Raw genomic sequence first — 23,561 nt, forward strand, 5'->3', positions numbered from 1 at the left:
TTTGTTTTGTTTTATTAACCCGCTGAAATAAAAGCTTCTGCTTGTGGGGTGAAACAGTTCTCTCTCGAGAGTTGTATGTAAATAATTCTTTATGTAAGAGTTTTAAATCTCTCATAAAAAACAATCTCATATGGAATGAATCGTTCTTGTCGATCAAAGGCCAACTCACTGCATTTACTTATTTACAGGCCTGTAATGAAATCTGTAACCCATTCAAGGTGCGTCCATCTAAAACACATTTTTATTTCTATTTGTCAGTATTCTGGGAGGGCGGGTTCTGGTAAAGTTAAGAGCACACTGGAAGGACTGACTGCTGAAACTGGAAAAACACAGACAGGGGTTGGCTGGGAAAGGATGTAATCCTGCCTCACAGGAGTGTCCCTTCGTAGTAGGCTCCTTACGTGATTGCAGGTGAATGAATGTATGTGTCAGAGTTCCAGCTCATCCAGCTGTGTGGTAGGTGATTTGCAATCACTTCTTATGAAGCATTATGGCAAGTTCATACTAAGATAGTTCTACAGACATGATTCAAATGGGCAGATGATGTTACCTTCTAAATTTGATCTGCTTTTGCATAAAAAAAATACTTGACTTTGTTTGAAGGCCAGAAGTGGGCAGTACCAGGATGAAGGAAATAAAAAAAAACAAAGAAAAGAAAACCAGTCCTGCTAGTTCTCTGACCATCATGGATTGATAAGTGACTTCACCACTTTACCACAACACATCGTACAATGGGACATTCTTACAATTCTTTCATGATCTGATCTTCTTCCAGTTTGTGATTTTTTTTTATTCATGTCACATACTTTTACTGCCGAGTAGTTTGTTTTCATTAACACTATTGCCACACCAGGGTTCACCTGCAAGTGAAGCGAATCCTTCTTATCAGCAGTATTAAATATCGTGCATTTGTTTTGAACAATTCTCAGATGAGGTCAGAGTAAAAAAATGAGCCAGATCAGTTCACCAAGAAAGCACTAGCTGACACGTAAAACAAACCAGTCAGACCCCATTCACTTCAATGTAGAATGACCACCCATCAACAGAAAAAAAACTGTCTTGGTATGTTTTTTCTTTAGCTCTGTGGTTAGATATAATATTCATGACCACTGTAATTGAATTCTTATGCAGCTTTTTTTTTATTTTTGACTGTTCGATTGACAGGTGATTGTCATATGCAACCAGTTGTGATCCAACCATCAGCTGTTTGTCTTGTCTTGTCCCTGCAACAGACTGGCCACCTCTTCAGGGTGTACCCGCTTTCGCCCAACATTGGGTTGTTTCCAGCAGCCCCGTGATTCCTACAGGGATTCATAGGGTTCTGAAGATGGGTGGATGGAGGTGAGGATGATGATGAAGCGGAAAAACTGACATTTCTACTGCGATGCTCCATTTTTAATGCAATCATAGGTTCACACCAAAGCTCAGACAACTTTCCACACTTGCAAAAAAGAAACAGAGCATTCAAGGAATCAAACCAAGCAGCACAGTGTGATCGTCTTTTCCCGCATTAGGACTAGAACTTGAGTGGAGTTTTTTTTCTTTCCTTTGCTACCCTTCCCTGGAAGAAAGTGAGAGGTCATGTCGTGTGTTGTCAACATTCCTCCGTGGGAATGACTCCAAGTGCTTGGAAAACTGTCCTGGAAAGACTCCTGCTCATGTATCACCAAACTCTGAGTGTGTTTTTACACTCTGAGTTAAACTGAAGCGTCACTATCAGGCTCCCAGCTGCTGCAAAGCCCCTTTCATGAACCTTTCTCAAGATATTTACTCCACACAAGAGTGTGTATGCAGCGTCTTGAAGTGTTGTGTATAATGACTGTTAATGTGATTCGTGGATGTCTAAACTGTGTGACACTTTAAAGAGACGTCAGATCTAAACAGTGAATGAAGCTACTACTGAAGTTTGGTGTGATTTATCTCTAAAAGTACCCGCTTTGTATGTATGTTGCTGTTGTTTTTTCACATGAATGACTTTCCTTTGAAGTTTCCAAGTTACTGCAGCCAGCTCTTCAGTGCTAACATTACCGGATTTGTTTCTAATAGAACGGAAAGTTCAAAGAAAGCTCACAGAGCATGGCGTCCCTGCCTGCAAGGCCTTCTTTTCTGAGCTGCATAAACACCTACTGTTGGTAAAACAATCAGACAGCAACACAACCAGTACTTTTTCCATGATGTAATATTTATAAATTATCATAATCCATAGTTATGTTTTGACTCTCAGAGATTAAATCCACCACCTGGCACTAGACGGCACACTGTCTTTAGACTTGTGTTTTCTTTTGGTGATTTAGAAGCTTGAGATGTTTCAAAAGTCAAAGGTGGACAGAACACCAAACAAGATTTGACCACATTGACTCATGAACTGGAATGGGATTATTTTGCCGAAGCTGCCTTGATTTATGCAGTGTCAGTATAACAACAGGTGATCCATGTTTCGCCTTTGGCCTGCTGCAAACAGACATCGCCAAGGCCATGTGATAAGACAATCAGTACCGCAGCCATGACTGTTTATGTGCCTGCTCATTGGTTCCTCCGTGAAAACACATAACCGAAGGACTGCTCTGCCACTCTGTTTATCCTGGAGAGGCAGTTTGAGGAGTTGGGGTGGCAGTTCAGATTTTTCCTCTCTGAATGGGTAATCTAACCAGTTCACCAAAGATGCCACTCCCAGAGTCTCTGAAAATGGCATGGCTTCCTACTCGTCAAAGGATCTTTCACAAATACATTAGCTGAGTTCTTTTGCTCCTTTTTCCGATGTTTGCTCAAGGGTGGAAGAGCTCGATCATTTGAGAGCTGAGAGGTGTAGGTTTGGATCAGTTGACTTACTGGACTGACTGGCCCCTTCCCCCTCATGTTTGAAATAGGAAGTACCCACTAGCTCCAAGAAGCCAAAATCCCACAGACTTCTACGGAGAAATAAACACTCAATCATTCAATTTGTCAGAATAATCATTATTGCTCTACCTTTTTTAACATGTTCTTGTTTATCCTTTTCAAGATATTTTTTCTGTAGTGCACGTTTTTCAAGTTACTGACAATCAGATGCCTCAATAAATACAGGTGGTCTCACATTGAATGTTTGAAAAGTTTGATTGACAGGTACTTTCAGTGGGAGGGGTGTGGCCTTCCGACAAGCTCTGGCCAATCACTGCTTACTGACGATTACTAGTTCCAACATGGCATGGCACATGTCATGAAAAAGTGGTGTCTGAATTAAAAAACCTTTTTTCTGGGTGACGTAACTCACTAGCCTGGTCTACTTCTCTTCACACTGCATCCACTTTCAGTGTTCATTTTCATCCATTTATTTATTTGTTCCTTTCATGAAAATTGTTGAATGTCCAATATGTTTACATGTTTGTATTACAACATTGAAAATTGCCATGATTGGAAGGGAGCAGAATTGAAAAATACAATTCTTATAGTTGTCTGCTCCCTTTTAAACATTGCATCATAGTTACATTTCCCACACCATCACCTGTGCTCAGATTTCACCATATGCAGTTCAGATAAACACAGTAAATACATTCCATTCATTTAGTACATACATTCCAAACATTTCATTCAACAATCAAGTTTGTACAAACTAATTTGTTTTGCTTTACACATCCGTTTAAATTGAATAATATTTTGACAACTTTTTAACTGATTCTCCTGGGAATGCCACATTTTTACCCCTACTATAGACAAACATTTTTGCTTTAATGTTTTTCCAGCAATATGTTGTTTAAAATCACATTTTCTCCTATAATTTTCATCTCCTGTTGTATAAATTAAAAAGCTTTTGTAGGTCTTTAGGTAAATCTCTGTTTTCTGGCTTTAAACATAACTAATAAGGTTTGCAATTCGATCACATCTTTTAGTTTTAATAAACCTGACTTAATGAAAAGTTACTTTGTGTGATCTCTAAATTTAGCTTTGTGAATAATTCGAATAGCTCTCTTTTAATAGAATTAAGGGCCTTATATTAGTTTCATATGTATTCCCCCACACTTTAATACGATATGTAAAATAAGGTAAAACCAAAGAGCAATATAGCATGTGCATAACATGACATGGTAAAATAAATTTGGATTTGTTCAAAACAAAAAGCTCTTGACTACTTTATTTTTTACATAAAATGTATAAGATTTCCATTTTAGTTTGTCGTCCAACATAACCCCTAAAAATTTCAATTCAGACACCTGTTCTATGTTTCTGTTGTCAATGGACAAAATCACTTCTGTTTTTTTTTATTAGCAAACACCATAAACTTTGTTTTGTTAGATTCAAAGATAGTTTATTGTAGTCAAACCACATTTTGAGTTTTTTCATTTCCATTTCAACACTTTTAGTTAAGGTTTTCAGGTTATCGCAAGAACAGAAAAAGTTAGTATCATCGGCAAATATAACCAATCGTAACAACTTAGAAATATCCCAAATATCATTTATATATAAAATAAAAAGTTTAGGTCCTATAATTGAGCCACAAATTGAGCCTATAATTGGAAGTCCACAAATAATATTCATGAGATCAGACTTATTACCTCACATTGTTGTCTGTTTTGTAAATAACTGGTGAGCCAGTTCAGGGCGTTTCCTCTAACCTCGATGCATACAATTTAGAAATCAGGATAGATAGATAGATAGATAGATGACTTTATTAATCCCACAATGGGGAAATTTCATTTATCTGTGGCAGCAACACGACATTCGGAAATAATCTATATAATATAACATCAATAAAGGACATCAAAAATTCATTTATATTAGATAATTAAAAATATTACTAAAATTGTTATGAAAAATTATTATCAAAAATGAAATTCTTATTAAATAAAGAAATAAATATTAAATAAATACAGCTGCAAAAGTGTAAAAAACATGCGGTCTGCAAAACATGTAAAACTGTAAAAAAAAAAAAAAAAAAATAGAATGATTTGTGTCAAAAGCCTTATTTGAATCAATGAAAACTCCTATTATGTATTTCTTTTTGTCAATTGCTGTTGAAATTTCTTCAACTATTTTGCAGCACGTGTAGAGTTCAAAAACCTAAACTTATCCAAAGAAAACATGTTGCGTCAACCAATCAGGAACTCACCATCGGCCTGTGAAGCGGGTGGAGCCCAAAACAAACATGGAGGAAAATCTGATTGCTCTCCTTCTGAACTTTATGATATTTTTCTTATTAGAAACAAGATCCTTAAAAAGATCCTTTAGTTTTTATGTTTCTTTCTTAAGTTTTCCCTCCTTGGACTATTGCGAGACAGCAGGTCATCAAGCTGGGTCACAGACAAACAGAAGTAGTGCTGAAGGCGTCGTCATTTAGACGGAGCTCCTGCAGTAGATGGTGAACCTCACCGTACTAAGAGAGCCTCTACGTAATCTGATGAACCCAGACATGGAGGCGCGATTACCAACGTTTTGTAAAGCTCTTAGAAAGAAATAAACCGGATCTGTGCTTTGTACAAAAGACATACACTGCTCCCTGTATGGATCAGGCTAAAAACATTTGGCAGTAGCTCCGCCCACATGTCCGGTTTATAAATACATTTTTGGACAGGCGTCAAGCAGCAAACCCCTGTGCTTTCAAACAGAGGTAGATGATGCGAATTTGACTTGCAAATTGTGTTTGTTGGGAATGTAGCTCTTGTTTGTTGGCGGCAAGCCTGCGGGGGATGGCAAGGTAGGTTAGCCTGCTGCTAACCTGACCTTAGGGGGTGGAACGAACACGAACACGTTTCCATGATGGTATGCTCTCTGGAGCACTCACACACATTTAAACGCCTGATTGTGCAAGTCTTACTGGTAGTGGAACTCAATATAAAATGCATTAGCAACAATTAGTTCTGAGAGGCTGAGAGCTGGAGGGCAGGCGAGAGATGAGCCGTGCACTGGGTTCTGGGTGAAGGAACGATAGAGGACAGCAGAATAATGGCAGCTTGTTTGTTGCCCGCATGGTTTTTATATTGTGAGTCTGCTGCACTGATGGAAAGGCGTCTAATGGCAAAGAAAGGTCAAGAAACATTCAAATTAAGTTGCAGAATCTTTGCAATAGTTATCAAAAACTGTGAAAAAATGCATTGATACAACTGAAGTCCAGAACAAAAATGTTTCCAGTTTTGCTAACTCCCTTTCTTTGTTGTCTTTCAGTCCTGATGAAGACTGACCAGTTGATTGATAATTTTCCAACTAGAGCCGGTCAGGCTGCATAATAGCACGGCTCACTCAAAGTTCCTTCCTCCCCCGGCTCCACCCAGCCTCTTGTCCCACGATGCAGCCAATAGATCTGTAGTGTTATTGATCCCCGGGTCGCCGTGGTGACGGACCAACTCCGAGGCAGGGCGAGTTACCAGCTTTGTCTGCGCCTGCCAGCTGGCCTACTCCTGTCTGGAATGGATTAGCCTCCTGTTTACGGCCCAAAAGGATCCTTCACTTCAGCTCCCTCCTTTAGGATGGAAGCTCATACAAACATTTCACCGGCCACGCCCACATTGAGTGACCCCCCCAGCTGTAAAAGCACTCAATCCAAGTGAATGGGTTAATTGAATACACTTGCTTAATTTCGAATTAGGTGAAGTTTAACATGCTAAAAAATTTCAAAGTAAAAACTCAAAGAGAAAAAGATCAGAGGAAAAAAGTTTTTTTTTTTTTTTTTTTAGCACAAAGGCTGAAAAAGAAGTCTTAAAGAAATACAAGATGAAAATGAACACGATTGTGGTTATCTTAAAATAAACTTGATGTTTAAAACCTTCACACCATCATGGTCTTGTCTTTGAGGAGGACTGAACATATTTGGCCGACTGCTTCCTCTCCATTTTCATGTCACAAGCTGTTTTGGCCTGGCTGAGCCTCTTGCACAGAAGTGGAAAACAAATGTGTTCTTATTTTAAACGCATTAGTTATAATAGAACATCAAAGTCCTATGATTACTGTGGATGATCACATTAAAAGCTTGAAATGGTACAAGTCATTTGTGGAGATGAGATCTTGAGTCAGGACTCTGCTGGGTGTTTTATTTCTGTTCCTCCTTAAAAAAACCCTCACTAGGCCTTCTGTCCTCACTGCATCTTCCTCTTCTGTGAACCCCATCACTTCCTTATGCTCCTCCTGCGTCTCATTGGCTCAAAGTAAAGCCTTAGGTGCCTTTTAAGGGTGTGAGATTTCATTCAGGTGTCGGGCAGACAGGGTGCCGATGTCAAAGCAGCTCAAATGTTTTTGATCACAAACATGACTACCAGGACAAGCATAAACTTTTGTGGAAAAGCCAAAACAAAGCAGTAGTCAAATTAATTTATTGAAAACTAAGACAAACAGACTTAATTAGGTACACGAAATTGCCCCCTATTGTGGTGGAGAACCCCCCAGAGGCTTATCAATCCTCTATCTGCATCTGCCTTATCTTCTCTCAATGCCTTTTTCACAAAAATCTAGAATTCTGATTGGCTCATTTGGATTTTCTGTAAGTCTGATTGGCTGCCCAGCCTCCCGACCCTTCTCACCGGATTGCGCCCCCCAGTTCCAGCCCAGTGAGGGAGGTCAGGCACCTCCACTCTGCTCCTCGCAGTGATGCCTGTTTCCTTGTGTAGCTTCACAGTCAAGCTTTCTCCATGTCTGCTTATGTTCTTTGAGCGATTGCATCCGTTTGGTTTGATTAATGCCACACAGAAATGAGGAGAATTTATTAAAGTGTGCCAAACTAAACCTCTGTCAACATCTTCTTGTCAGGTCGGAAAAATGTCTTCCAAAAGTGCAGCATGGAAGCTGTAGCCTGTATCTGTTTGAATTCTTCATACAGAAGTGTGTTCATTTTGCGATTTGTTGTCTTTTTTTGTGTCTCTTGTGTTTGCAGTTCACACCCTTCACTCTCTGGTTTGAATGAGCAGCCTGCCGCGTGCTGATTGGCTGTCGTCGGCTGCCATATAAGGACATAGGCTGCAGCCGAGGCAGGAAGTGGAGTAAGGAGGAAGTGGAAAGCCGGCTCTCAGAAACAGCTGATGGTGCACCCTGAGGACGCCTGCCACACCTTTTTGATCCTTCTCCACCTCTCCTTTTGACTTTCTGCTCCATCGCCTCATCATTTATGATCATCCCCTCTCCTGTGTTTGGAAGAGAGAAGCCAGTTTCTGTAGTCAGACAGTGGTGGTACCTGCTTCACACAGTGTGGAGGAAAGCCTCTTAATCTCTTAGCTTAGGGCAGCATACAGGCTTTGCTGTAAAGCCGAGCAGCAGGCAAAATCCACTTAGACGTGCAGCACTTTTACACCGAAGCAGATTGTCACGAGTACAACATGATGTAATTGATAAGACAGGAAGGGAGCTACCCACCCATCAAGCTAATAATCTAACAAGAAAACACAGAGAAAGTAACCAAATCAAGCAGCTCTGCAGCATGTATTTACATTTAGAAGTTTGTGTTCAGCTAAAAGTAAGCACACTAAGTGATCATTCGACTCTGATAGAGCCCACAAACAGCATGAGTTTAATTATGTTAGATCAGAAGATACACAAGCGAGAAGCTGCTGCTGCACAAAAAGGCCACTTTTGCAGGTTTGATTGCACAACTTTTTTTTTTTGTTCTGGAATGAGTGTGAGATGTTGCATTGTTGTTCATTTGCGTGAGCGGCGGAGAGTGTGCTGACCTGGGTGTGCAACATTGAAGCCACACCTTCCTCCCAACACTCGCGTCCATAAAAGGAGATCTTTAAGTTTGTCACATGGTAGCAATCTTAGGAATGTCAGAGCAGTCACATGGGATGCCATCTCAAGGAAATCAGTTTCACCACCCTCAACCATCACTATGAAAACTATGAAATGATTTGTTCTGTGCTCATGCCTGCATACCACTGATTGTTCTTGCATTAGAATCAGGGATGAGCCTCATCTTTTCTTTGCTTGTGAGTGAAAGGAGGGGAATTCACAGCTCGGAGTGATTTCAGTTCTCTATATTCAGTAACTGGAAGCAGCTCAGGAGGTGGCTCCAGCTTCCTTCCCCAACAGAAGAAGGGCAACTGTGCACTCCAACTCCAAACAAACTCTTGGCAGTTTTAAAGTGCATCCAGCTTTGATGCGCTTCTCTGAAACATTGTGTGGATTCACCTTTGCTTCATGTCTGAGCAAAAATCACTTCTCACAAAGCTTCCTGGAGCCGAGGCCACAATGTAGACCGCAGCAGATGCCGCCTCACAGCGCCCCCTAAGGTCACTGAGCTTCTGCACTCACCACAATGCTGCACCCTCGGCACCCTGCGAGGGACTTCCTCTTTTTTCCACTGCAGGTCGCCATATAAGGTTAATATTTGTCAGGTAGACACGGTAACCACACATGTTCAACTGCTAGCACTCACAGGGCTGAGCAACCTTTTTTTCCTTTTATGTTTCGCACTTTGAGAGAGTTTGTTAGTCATCGTGATGACAGGAAGTTTGGGCAACAGGGTGCTGAAAGAGCTTCACTGTCGACAGCCTGTGTTTTTCCAAATTCCAACACACTCAGAGAGTTTCTGTCCTGAAGCCATCCAAGTTTTTACATCCGAGGACGGTGTCTGTGGTTTGGCAAGCTGCCATGGTTTCATTGTGCTTCAATTTTCGGTTTTGATAAGCTGTACTCACATGGTTTGATGATAGTTGGGTTCAAGAGTAACACATTGTTTAGATATGATTCAATTGCTTGTTTAGTTTTTATTCAATTTTGTTTTATTGTGACATTTGAGAATTACCTGGTTCACACATCAGACCTTAAAAAAAAGCGTAAATCAGTCCCACTGGTTCCTCCTTAACCACAAGTACACATCTCTGTTCTGTTTGGAAATCGATTGTATTAAAGTTGTTTCATTCAAACTGAACCCTTTTCAAGAATGCAGAAAGTTGTGTCCGAATTCCCACGCTACATAGTGCACTATAGTGCGTTTGCCGTTTTTTGGAGTCATCCTAACCTCTGATTCCATAAACCAGCGTGCATCGACGCTCACTGGATTGGCAAATATAGACAATACATTGTGTTTAAACACATTTTTGTATGTGAAAAAAAGGTTTTTTTCTTTTTTTTATGAGCTGTCCACAATATCATGATCAGACAACAGTGGATTCATAAATAAAGTGTTTGTATTTATATGGTTTTTACTTTGGGAGATTAATGATGCCATATCAGCTGTTTAAAAACATAAATAAATAGAGAGCATGGTGTCTGAATTGCTTTTAAAAACACTATATAGTCACCGACTATAGTGTTTCTGGGAGTAGGGAGGGAATACTGACAGTCAAACATTTGTAATGAAACCAGAACCCTTTTTTTAATCTGAGGAATGTTGCACACATCTCTGGGCAGCAGAAAAATCCTAAACAACTCCTTATCTGTGTTATTTTTTGTGTGAGTGGTGACCTCTCGGAGCTGAACCCCCACGTGACTCAGCTCTACAGTACATTCTCACAGCCCCACCCTGCCCTGAGCACCTTCGTCCTGTCATCCCACAGACCTCAAGAAAAGGATTACAAATGGAGGAGGATGCAGAAGATGAGCCTGGGAGATGTGTAAGAGCACAGACGGAGAAGGAATTCTTGCTTTTGCACTTTCCCATCAGCACTCCTCTCGTCTGTCGCCTTCGAGCTAATATTGTTCTGGTTGCACAACTCAAACATCATCTTCTTTTGTCTTTGAGTTTCTGTCACATCCTCTCCAACTGCTCTCATGTTGACCTTCTCCTCATCTCCAAGACTTTGTTCTCTATCTTGACTGCATGACAGCAAGGCCAACATTCCCGGTCCCTCCACAGAAAGTCTTCCCCGTCTGTCATTAGAGGAGTTAAATGAGTGTTCTTGTCTGCATGCGTGAGTAATGGCATCTTTACATTGGCGGCAGTTGAGTTCGTGGGCTTCCCTCAGCAGTGGGGACCAGTGAACCCGAGGATGTAGGTCAGGAGGAAATGTTTTCCTTGTGCTATTGCATAACCGGTTGTGCACGCATTCCTCTCTGTGCACACAGACTGTGGAGGAAGAAGAAGTGCCTGAGCCAAGACACACAGCATGAGCTGTGATTTGCACTAAAGCGCAGGAAAGGATCCAGTACAAACAGCTGCAAAAGACATTCTCCATACGTTTGCAGGATTTGTGGGACCCTGTGCTACAAACACGTATAAAAACCGGGCCTTTAAGGTGGAATGATAAAAGGATCACTTGTTGGTGTGCCTTTAAACTACATTTGGTTGAAGCATTCTCCCTTCTCGGCCTGCTTTCCCTCTTCTCTTAAGAGCTTTACACTAAAGCTGCAAAGCTTCACTTGTTTGGAGATCTAAGAACCTAAGACGATAGAAAAAAGGAGGAGAAGTGAAAGGAGAAGGAGAGGAGGGGATTGACAGAGGAGGAGTTACGTCCTTCTTGGCTCATCTGATTGTAAGCCGATAACCTGCAGCACACTACCAAGCTGTTACATAAGAGACAGGAGACATCCAGTGGACTCAGTGTGTGCCTGAGGGAAAGCAGAAATGTGTGACTTTGTGCCTCATTTTTTCAACTGGGTTTGTAACGTTTATTTTCCACCTAAACAAATTTAGTCAGACCCGTGGTTTGTTTGTGCGTGAGACAGAAAAAAGGACACTGTAGTTAGAGGAACTGTGACCTGATGGCTCTCATTGTTTCACAGAAGAAAACTTTGCCTAATCCAAATTTATGTAAATTAACATTTTCTACTGAACTCGACATAAAAAGCAGCTTCGGGTTCTAATGTGTTATTCACTTCAAAGGGACGAACGATCATTTTTATGTTGACCTGACAGCAAACTTTCCAGCGGGACCCAGCTTTGTTAAAGTCGTATTTTTGGAGTTTAACGGGTTCTCGTAGCATTTTTCTCATGATGGAGGACACATATGAAGAGAATAAAGCTCAAAATCAATCCCTTTATTTGTGGCGCACCTTTCATCAACATGCTGTAAAACACAAAAATAATAGACGTAAATAATATATAAGACATATAAACGTTGGTTAAAACAATAAAAAGGCATATAACCCTATAGATTAACAGAAAAAACAATAAAAGATAAGCATAAAATGGAAACAACCGCCGTGGCTAAAAAGTTGAGGAGTCATTGTGCAGGTTAAAAAACCGAAAAATGAAAAAATATGCAAACAATAAACCATAAAGCCATAAAATACAGAAATGTCAAATAAATAAATACGTTGATTAAATGAGTTGTTGAAAAACTAATATAAAAAGATGTGCTTTTAATTCACATTCAAAAATCTCCACAGAAGCAGAAACTCTCAGATCTTCAGGTTTGTTATCCTACAGATGAGGACCACGCCGTGAGTCCTGGTTCTCATAGTGGGTATAGATAAGACAGCAGAACCTGACGATCTGAGAGTTCTGGAGGGTTCGTAAGGACTTAGGAGATCTGATAAATAGGAAGGTCCTTATCCAATAAAGCTCAAATGTTGACAAAAAATGTTCAGTTATCTTTCTTTTAGCATCTCACTGGGTATGTGGGTAAGATACATGTGAAGACTGACTGACATGTCTGCTTTGAAAAGAGCTCAAACTCAGGAAAGGGCAGGAAAATGCTAGTTTAGCCTTTAATGACCAAGTTCAGCCTCGGCAAAATAAGCTTTACCCTAAAAAAGAAAAATTAATCCTAAAGGAACAATCCAAGGAAAGAAAAAGCCTAGCCAAGAGGGAGCCAATTTGGCTGGAAATGTATTAGTATTAGACTATAAATCAGATTTGGTACTCAGTACTTGAGTAGTTTCACTTGTTGTCTTCTGACTTTTTCTCAAGTATTTATTCCACTCTTTCTGTTTCCGTCTTTTCAGTGATGTTTTCTGTTTCTGTTTGGATTTGTCCTCCGGTCAAAGTCACTACAGGTGTGTCCATAGATTGATTAAGTACAATTTCTACGTTCTTTACCCACCCCATAACATGTCAAAGTGCTAGTGATGGTATAAACCAACGTCTGTTAGTTGACCTTAGTATTGATTTCAACAATTGGGAAGCATAGACACAAAAACCAGCATCGAACTTTGGGGCCAAAAATCCATCCAAAAAGATTATTTTAGCCAAAATCAGTCCTACTTATAATATGAATTTAGATTTTTATTCATTCATTCATTCATTCATTCATTCATTCATTCATTCATTCATTCATTCATTCATTCATTCATTCATTCATTCATTCATTCATTCATTCATTCATTCATTCAACTTCTAAAGCCGTTTTTGTCCCTCTCGGGGTCACGGGGCTGCTAGAGACTACCTCGGCCACTCGTGGACAAATACAGGGGACATCCTGGGCAGGTCAATATTGATTCTGATTAATTTTTCGATATAATGGGAAATAAGGTCAGGCATGAAGGGGTTAATACATTTGTACGAGAGCAAAAAGACACATGACTTTGGAACAGGCAGATTGCCTAACTTAAAAAGCAAAGCATGCCAAAGAACTGAGGAAAACGTGCACTTTCATTTGTTCACTGAAGAAGAGATTTACACCCACTAAGACGTGGCTGACAAAAATATGTAACTATGACAGGAATTCACTAAGAAAAAAAATGAAAGGCAAACATTCCATAAACTAAAAATCAGCAAGGTTTGCTGAAATCAGGAATGATGACAAACTGGCTTTGACTAAAGAAAAGTATGAGCTCCAAGGGACAAAAAATGTGTCAATTGGCAAGTGAAAGCTGCAGTGATGAAATGGAAGCAAAACTAAAGTCAGTGTGAAACAAAATGAGTGAAAGTGGAAGCAAATGACAGTGAATATCAATGATTCAAATAAAAAAAGAGTTATTTCTACAACACAGGGGCCATAGTGCTGCATGCTCCCGATGCATCAGCATACAACAGCCTCATCTTCACGGGTGGGGCAGTCCACATACTGTGTAAATTCAGAAAGAGTCCCGTCCAAGTCAACATGGTTAAAGTCCCCAGTGAATGCTATAAAGGCATTTGGCTGATGTTCCTGTAGCCGAGAAATGGTGTCGCAATAGCAAAGCAGCAACACATCTTTATTAAGTGGGATAAGGGTAAAACATTACAATAACCTCCAAACTGTGAGATATGGGAGGACGTCTGGGTGAAACTGTAACTCAGATTAGGTTTTACTCAAACAGAAAAGTCCTTCTGAAGTCGTTATCACCCTCCTGTGCTTAAACTCTTTTCTATCTGATTTAAACATTTAAAAATTGATAAAAAGCTAGAATTCTTCTCCTCTCGTGTTGTTTTCTGGTTTTTGCTCTAGTTTTTTGGTCCACAAAGGTGGCAGCTCCCCAGATGTCAGTGATCCCTTCCCGTGCCGCCATGCTGGCAGACCCTTCATCACCACTTCCCTTCATCCGCCATTATTATCAAGAAAAAATAGCTCAAAGCCAAAAAAACTGCAACCCCATTTATTAAATGTTTCACCAGATTTTTTGTTTTTTTAAGATCTCAACAGCTTGAGGTGGCACTCGTCTTTGACCTTTTTGCAGGAACATTCTGCATGCTTAATAGATGAGTGTCTGCAAGATGTGCAGGGTAGCTGAATCTTTTAGGGAGGGGGATTGGAACAATAGGCCGGCAGACAACAGCTGGTGTTTGGTGAGGGTGTTTGGTCACAGAGGCTCTCCAAAGAGGCCTCCATGTCTTTGTTGCAAGAAGACAAATAACTAGCCTCTGAACCTCCTTTGCTGTCCCTCAAGAGGAGATGCAAGGATATGAAAGACCAGGACAGAAAAAATGAGCAGTGATGGTGGAAAGGAGAGGGCCAGTGGGATGCAGCAGGTGGTAATGACATGCGTCATCTGCCATTCTTGCCCGGTGTCCTCTCTGTGTGTTTTATGTGTCCGTTTTGGTTCATTCTGTGTGCACATGTGAGAGCAGACCTGAGGCTTTAAGCTGAGAGGTGTAGTGTGGTGCTGCTGCCGTTAGGTGGAGCAATGGAGCTCTTTTAGATGAAAGAAAGAGGAAACATGGAAACAAAGCTGCTTGTTCAGCAGAACCTTTGCAATAAAATAACTTCTGAATTATGTCATGATTAAGGTGCAGAAGTAAAAACTGCAAGTCATACAAAGTATACATCGTTATCATCATTAATTTAATTTTAAATATTAATATGTGGAACTAAAAGTGACTGTAAATGAATGTAATGTAGGGCTTCTGTCATGTTTGATGAGATGATTTACTATTTTTTTATTTCTTTGGATTATTTTCAGGATTAAAGCAGCAGCAAGATCATCCAACACTGCAATAAAAAATGTTCACAGAAGAAAAAGAAGAACTGGAGATCCTCACTCTGCAAACTGGTTGAATACATATATACACATAGAAAAACTGTTGGTTCTCATCTGTTATTTAAACAAAACTGTAGATTGTCACTGAAACAACTTAAAAGTGTCGAAAAATAATCCAAAGTAAAATATGTTCTAAAATTCATTCATTGAAAATTCAGACAATGATTTTAAACAAAATTGTTTTGATGACCAAAATGATGGTACGTCTAGAAAAGACTGAGTATTTCTTCATTCAAATTGTTGTGAATCAGGAGCAAACCAAAAATGCAATTTGAAAAAGATTGCAAGTGTGACGTCAAAAATGCGCATTAAACTTCCTGCTCTGCTCCATTCTGATGCATCTGCTCATAGACTAGATCCATGTATGTCTTTGTTTTCCTCATCTGAGCTGGAATATGGCTCAAAGCTGTACAGCTGGAAAACTCCAATTTAGCTCTTCATTTTTGTTAGATTGTTTGTAAGTAGTAGATCACACCATCCATCTTTGTTTGGACCAATGAGGACACCACTGTTAAAAGTATATCATTAAAAATAAGCACTGGATATCGGTTATGGCACAGTGCAAATGGACAAGCCACAAAACATTTGGACTTTTTTTTTTTGCACAGATGAGACAAAATTGGCAACATCAGCTTTGTGGTAACATAAAAATAATGGAAGACAATAGTATCTTACTCTAAAGCACGTGGGGGGGGGGGGAGGGCTTTTTTTATGGTATGGATTGCTTGGCTGTATTGCACAAGATCTCAAGACTGTTAAAGCTTTTTGAAATAAATATTCTGCTTTAGTGTCAGAAAGATCTTCCAACAGGAAGATCAATACAACCAGAATGACCCACTGGAGAAGAAACCCTTCAAACCGGAGACGTTGGGGTCCTAAAAGCTGTGTACAGCTGCAAAATTCTCGTCCACAGATGTAGAAATCAGTTTAATGCTGTCCCTTTTTTGTCCAAACTTAATTGAACTTTTTCCTTCCTAAAAATATGATTAAATGACAAAATCAAAATTAATGTCAGATAGACACTGATTGCTTCTTAGATTTACTTTTGTCAATACCGTACATTCTTTTTGTCATTAAAGTCCCACTCCGATCATCTTTTGGTCTATTTTAAAAGTGTTTCCAGTGGTTTTCGACTCATGATTCTTCTGTTTAATTGTCAAAAGAAAAAAGATAATGGGGATTTCTGGGACTTTGTTTCTGCAGAGCAACTCATGATTCCGAACGATTTGAATAGGGAAATACCCAAAAATGCAGCTTTTGTCTTAATTTTCTTTAGATTTGTCCTCCATTATGAAAATAATGCAACAAGAACATGTCAAAAACACCAAAAACAGAATTTTCATTGGAGGGAATCTTTATAAATGTATATGTGTGTCCTGGGATTAGTCGTTCTACATCCTGGGTTTTTTGTTCTAAAATCCTCTCTGAAATGAGTTTTTGAAACATTTAGAAGCTAAAATCTAACATAAAACAATTTGGTTATTAAAATTGGTTAAAAAAAAAGAATTCCCTTAAATTTCTTTCAATAGATCTAACATCTGCTTCAGCAGATGACAAAATTTGTAAAGAGGCTTTTGAGAAAAGTTAAGATGAGTGAGGATGAAGCTCCACTGCGTTGGACAGGATGTGATGCGAGGTTCTCACTGAGAGGAAGGAAGAGGTATTTTTAGCGTTATCCTGATCAGGTTCCCCTGCAGTCAGAGCTGAAAGCACAAATCAATGCCCACAATGCAGCCTAAAGACACAAAGAGCACCAAAAAGCAGGATGCAGCGTGTTTTTCTATGTGTGTTTGTGAAAATGATCGGACAGATATGAATTTCACTCCCATCGTGTAAACAGCAGTTCATGGCTGTGTCCAAATTCCCTCCCTAACCCCTGAAAAAACTAGATGGTGCCGAACTATCGAGTGGACTGGACTTGAACAGCAGTTCAGTCACCAGGCTCACTGCTTTTTAAAAAAAAGTTTAAATCGAATATCACTTCATCGATTTTACAAAGTGAAAATCTAGTTGATATTAGCGTTTTGCAATGATCATTTATAATTCTACTGTGTTCTGAAGATGAAAACGTTGCAAAAATCTTTCAAACACAATGCACAGTGGTCTTTGTTTTTCACAGAAACTTCTGGGAAATTTCTAGGGGACTCAATTTTGGAATTGTAGATTCAGACAGCACTACAGAATGGTGAACGCACTACATAGTGTACTATGTAGTGAGTAGTGAAGGAATTCAGACACATCAGCATTAAACTTAGTTAGCTAACTTGGTTAGCTTTTTTAACCTTTGGATGAGCACCTAACTACGTAAACAGTTTTACATTTTATTTACCTCATTTATAGCATGTAAACATAGTGGAGGAGTAAATACAATACTTAACAGCCAATGCATCTTTGCTGATGTTAGATCCAGTGCCCTGCTGTCACCATGACAATTAAGGGATGTTAGCAGCCAGGTTGCCCACCGCCCCCCTCTGAAAAGTATTCGTACACAAACACACCACCTTGACCCTTGACCTGATTGTTGTGTGGAAAATAAAGTGAAGACGAGGAGGAGGAAGAGGGGGAGTGTCCCATGTGGGTTCAGCTTCCAGCTCTTTGTTGGTATGGAGGCCCTGCAGGTGCAGCTGTGCACATAGAAACGCTGTGGAACCAGCGTCCACAACTCACACACAGCTGACACACAACTGACACACAACTAACTCACAACTAACTCACACTCACACACAACTCACACACAGCTCACACACAGCTCGCACACAACGAACACACAACTAACTCACAACTAACTCACACTCACACACAGCTCACACACAACTAACTCACAACTCACACACAGCTGACACACAGCTGACACACAACTCACACACAGCTGACACACAACTCACGCACAGTTTACACACAACTTACACACAACTAACTCACAACTAGCACACAGCTCACACACAGTTCACACAGAATTAACACACAGCTCACACACAAATGTTTACTTTAACGGTGAAACTATTCATAAGTTGCAGAAACTTTCAATAATTAAGTTGTGCTTTCTTTGTTATGTAGATCTGAATGTCCCGACGTACAGTGACAGACTAATGTGAATACAAAGACAGAAACTGTGCGGCATCACTCAGTGGTTTGCGTTTGGCTGATTTTAAGGCAGCGTTTCAGTTCAATCATTGTTGCCATCTTGGGCTTATCTGATGTGATGTCCGTTGAGATTAACCAAAGATGAGGGACCAATTCCAGCTGCAGAACATGAAACCTTTACTGTCAGAGCTGTAGCTCTAGTTCTTTTTTTTTTAACTACGGTAACTCTTCAACTAGCTACACAATTAATGTAATTCCAGAGGATTCTAAAGAGGAGAAGCGCAGCCTTGTGCCGATTTGCAACGCTTTACAGTAGTAAAGTGTTTACGCAATGAACGTCAATCAGCTGAATATGGCACGAAAAAAAAAAACAGCTTTGCCGCTTTTGCAGTATAAGAATCTGTTGGAATTATGTAAATTGCATAAAGGTCAAAGAGTTCCAGTTGTTCAAAGAACGTATTTATTTTTTTGCTGTTGTCTGCAAAGGCTCTGGAGTTAACAAAATAAAAGTTTTACAATCACAGAGTCAGTGAGTTTATTTTGGATTTGAGTTTTGTCTGTTTTACTTTGGAGAGAGCAGGGATTGATCTGCTTGTATAACAAGCCACCTAGTGGTTAGCTGGTGAATTGTTCTGGCTCCAATGACTTTTCTCTGCTGCCCAAACAGGAAGTGGCCCTTTTAGCTGGATCAACATTATCAGAGGAGTCTAATGGTGAAAGTGAGTGCTCACATTAAAAAAATAGATGCAATTTAATTAAATTTAAAATCATGCCCTTGGCATAAGAAGAAAAATAAATGTAAAAATAAACAAGGTTGTACACTAGTTGATTTTTGTTGTAACATTTTTAACATGTTCGTCTATAGCAAATGTTTTGTATTTGAAACCATTCTCTAGTGGACATCTGGAACTGCAGCTTTGGTCCTTCCTAGTTTTATACATGAGATGCAGGGATTTGAGTGGTTGATGCCTTTGTTGCCTGCATGTAGGACTAGTATATGAGGAACCAGGGTTTAATTTCCAGTTGGGGAGCGATCAGCTGAATCCAGTGTGGGTCCTTAGGCAAGTCTCTTCACACTACTGCCTAACAATGCAGCCATTTTCAAGAGTGAAAACAGGTCAGTTTTGACCCAAACACAATATAAGGGTTACACTAATAAGCAGTGATAAAAATTCATTGAGATTTTTCAATTTGAAACAAAACGGCGTCCAGCCTTGGATTCAAACCACTGATTAAGTAGCTGCAGTGTGCAGACACCGGGTGTATCTGAGCCCACATGTCTGCACGCACATAATCATCATGTAATGCTTTCTGCACGTAGGGGTCACAGAAAACAGAGTGAATGTAGGTCAGAGGAGACATGCAGAATCCCCCTCAGCCTTCTCTGCAGCTCGATTCTGCTCACGTCCTTCAAAATGGAAGTCAGGCTTTCCAGTCGAGGCTAAAACCTGCAGCAACTTCAGCGGGAGAAGAGGAAAATGGACCTGTTCTTCTGCAGAAACACCCCTCATGTCACAGATGGGGCTTAGACGTGTGTTAAAGATGGATCCTGCTGGTGGCAGCAAGTGTGTCAGTGTGTCAGTGAGCGGGCGCGTGCCCCAGTGGACCGCCTGCTCTTTATCAGACAGCAGAAATGAGTCTGGTCTCCATGGCAACCATCAGAGAAGCCTCGCCTGTGAACAAAGACAAAATCCTCGTCTGTTCTTCCCTCACAGACGCTGCGTGAGCCTCCAGAGGCCGATGTTTGTTTGTCTCAAGGTTGCAAATTGCTCCAAATCCCGGGGGTCTTATCAATGGGGCTGAGCAGGATACCTGCAGGGGCGGCTCCACCACATCAACACATGACAATGTGGAATTAAAGTACGCACGCACACTCACAAAAATCAACACAATAAATGACAATAGTCCCTCTGACGAAATGCCAACTGAGAGTATTTTAGAGTGTAATTAGAGAGTAAAAAAACCACATCAGTCTTTTATTGTGAAATAAAATTCCTCATTAGATGAAGAGCCAGCAGAAAGGAAATGGAAAAATGAAGATGAATGTGACAAAAAATGTGGCATGAAGGAGCTCAAAAATACAGCTGAGAAGGACTTTATTTAACCAAGTGAGAGTAAAACTGAACTAAAACAAAGTAAATGGACCCTGTTTCAAGAAAAATATCTAATTTTCTGTCTTATTTAAAGAAATTCTACCAATTGGGTAGGAATCTTTGACTTATTTCTAAGGGGTCTGTTCTTGCATTTGTGAGACATGGGTCTGGGTGTCAACAAAATCCAAAAGCCAGAATAAAATACGAGTAAAATAGAACAAAATGCTGAAAAACAACAAACAAAAATGCAGACAATGACAGATTCCTTCAGCAACATCCGACCAGATGGGGCTTGGGAGGGGTTTTGAGTAGAATTAGGACAGAAAAGAAGGTAAAGAATCTGCAGCAATACAAGAGCAGACCCGGTCAGGTGACCACTGTCTCTGAGCAGCTTACCATCCAAACTTTCTGGAAGCTCCTCCAGAGCAGCCAAAGTGAAAGGAACGTGTCCCAGGGATGAGGAGCCTCCTGGTCACCCCCTTAGAAAAGAAAGGGTAAAAGAATAAAATAAGACAAGACGCACTGAATGTCTAATGAACTCCTGTTACTCTGCAAAAACTATGTCCAAGAAAACAACACAGGTTTTTTGATTTAGGCTAAAAACCGCAAAATCATAATTAAAAGACCACTGGGAATGCATTTGCGTCTTAGTGACCTTCTCACTCCAAGAAACATGTCGAGGGCTGCTGCTGGGGCTTCAAAATGATCAAATCCTTGTGTCATAAAATGTACCTTTAAAGAAAATGTACTTGAAATCTGAACTAAAATATGAAAAAGTTAATAAATGAAAACCTCAAACCAGGTGACAACTGCATATGGAGAAGTTTGAAACATTTGCATTGTTAGAAATGTCTGTTTGGTTCTAAAAAGGTTAAGGGGAAGAAAAGGATTCATTTGTATAGAAAAAAACAAAACAAATGTGGTGTTTGAGCACAAAGCAAAGTGTGATCTGACAAAATAAAAGCACTTTCATGCAAAAAACAGATTTTTGTGACATTTAAAATGTCCCAAATGTACACAGAGCTCTACAATGACATGAGTTTGATGAAGATGAGACGTCCGGAGCGGCGGGGGCTTGTGCGCCCTCCAGCAGACCGCTAATCTCACCACAAACCGAAATCAATTACAGGTTTTTAATCCTTTTGGTTAACTTGTTTTGGAGGATAATGCAGAGGGGATTTGTAGTTTTAAAAAAGGGGCTTATTGGTGCAGCTGTGCCTGTAACAAAAGTGCTCTCTGAAAGAGCAGTAATTCAGACTGTTTTCCAAAGAAAACTGGGAATATCAGGAGACGATCCTGTGGAATGTGGAACCTCTCCTTTTCCAGTTACCTTACACTGAAGGAACTGAATGACAGTGACATCTAGAAAAAACACCAAAAAGTGGATTCATTTCATAAATCTTTTAGACACAAACTGAAAAATTTCAAGTGTTATTTTAAATGTGATGAGTAAAACTTATGAAGACATAAAATATACATTCCATAAATCCATAAATAATATGATTGAAAACAAAACTGCGCAGGGCCTTTTAGTACTGTTGACCATCCAAAACCATGCATGGACTTGACATTTGGTGACGTTTGACATCCTGAACCAGAGAGGAGAACACAGAGGGCCACTGCTGAATAAGAAGGATGTTCAAAGAGTGCTGCTGTATCGTAGAGCATCAACAAAAAACTGATGAAGCATTGAAGAAAAAAGCTCAAACACATGCAGACTTAAGTGGACATACATTAAAAAAATAAAAAATAAAAAAAGGCCACTGCTGGGTTTTCATAACCCACCCTTCTTCCGTGAGGTTTGCTGAAGGTTCATGTCTCTTCTGAGCTCTCTGTCCATCACAGGTTGACAGCTGTCTCCATAAATCTTTACAAACTGTCTGTTTTCCAACAGAACTGCAGCAAATTTACAAGTACAGAGCAGGAAAAATTTGTCGGATCAAGTCTGGTGATTTTATTAAAGTGGGATTCTGGAAGTCAAATTGCACTGAGATCTAATTTGTTTGAAGATGTTTTCTCTGAGGGCTGGATTTGTTCAGAGGCAGAGGAACAATAGAAATTAAATTCTGTTTAGGGTTCATGTTACTTCATGGGTCTCCGAACTCAGGCCAAATCTCACGGCTGAAATACTGAAATGATTCACTTTGGAATAATCTTCAATTCATTTGACTCCAAATCCTGTTGGTCCAGGTATCAGGGACTGTTCTCACACAAAAAAATGAGTTCTAGTTCTGAATGATTACATTACAACAAACACAAAAGCTGATTTTGCTAAATAAAAATCAAACAAACTTGAATTTGCTTCAAGAAAAATAAGTACATACCGTAATTCTCTGGCTGAAAATAGAATTTTCTCTCAGAAATACAGTATTTTCAATTTATTCTTTTAAAATTTTGATAGTAAAAATCCACCCATTCGTTTTCCAAACTCGCTTAAGCCCTTTCAGGGTCACTTGGTTACTGGAGCCTATCCCACCTACAAGTGAGCGAAGGCGAGGTACACCCTGGACAGCTCATCAGTTCATCCCAGGACCACACAACCATCGTTTGATCGAAAATTCTTCCCAAAATAGATCTTCCTGTAACATTGTTGTTTTTTGGCCCTCTGGACGCTCACAACAAAGAAATGTTCAATTTCCAAAGAATAATCAATATGAGAACAGGAGGTTAATTTCAATAAGAAAGTATTATTTTGTGCATTATGGATGGATAGATGGATGGATGGATGGATGGATGATTGAATGAAAGAATGAATGGATGGATGAACAGGCAGACAAATTGGATGGATTGTAGATGGGTGAATGATTGAATAGATGAGTGGTTGGATGGATGGATGGATGGATGGATGGATGGATGGATGGATGGATGGATGGATGGATGGATGGATGGATGGATGGATGGATGGATGGATAGATGGATGGATAGACAGATGGGTGGATGAATGAAAGACTGGATGGAAAGATGGATGAAGGATTGAATGAAAGGCAGGAAGGATGAACAGATGGATGGATGGACGATGAATTGACTGACAATGGATGAATAATTGGATGGAAAGATGGATGGATGAAAGATTGTCTGAAAGGAGGGTTGGATGGATGGATGAATGATTGAATGAAAGAATGAATGGATGGATGAACAGGCAGACAAATT

At 39.9% G+C, this 23,561-nt stretch overlaps 2 long non-coding RNA genes across 3 annotated transcripts; one reads left to right on the forward strand and one right to left on the reverse strand.

The window, feature by feature from the left end:
* Positions 1 to 82: 82 nt before the first annotated feature.
* On the forward strand, positions 83 to 10,167 carry LOC105354620 (uncharacterized). 2 transcript variants are annotated; one of them, XR_013657712.1, is made up of 3 exons: positions 83 to 456; positions 1,233 to 1,341; positions 7,835 to 10,167. It is a non-coding gene; the product is annotated as an uncharacterized LOC105354620 (long non-coding RNA). The 2 variants fall into 2 exon arrangements; XR_909192.4 differs by lacking the exon at positions 7,835 to 10,167 and having other exon boundaries at positions 1,233 to 3,245.
* A 1,689-nt stretch (positions 10,168 to 11,856) lies between these two features.
* LOC144994259 (uncharacterized) lies at positions 11,857 to 20,890 on the reverse strand. Its single transcript, XR_013657713.1, has 2 exons — positions 20,808 to 20,890; positions 11,857 to 19,991 (listed from the first exon to the last, which is right to left on the reverse strand). It is a non-coding gene; the product is annotated as an uncharacterized LOC144994259 (long non-coding RNA).
* Positions 20,891 to 23,561: the final 2,671 nt, after the last annotated feature.

This window comes from Oryzias latipes, chromosome 8 (assembly GCF_053564925.1).
Source record: "Oryzias latipes strain Hd-rR chromosome 8, Olatipes_Hd-rR_3.1".
Lineage (NCBI taxonomy): Eukaryota > Metazoa > Chordata > Actinopteri > Beloniformes > Adrianichthyidae > Oryzias > Oryzias latipes.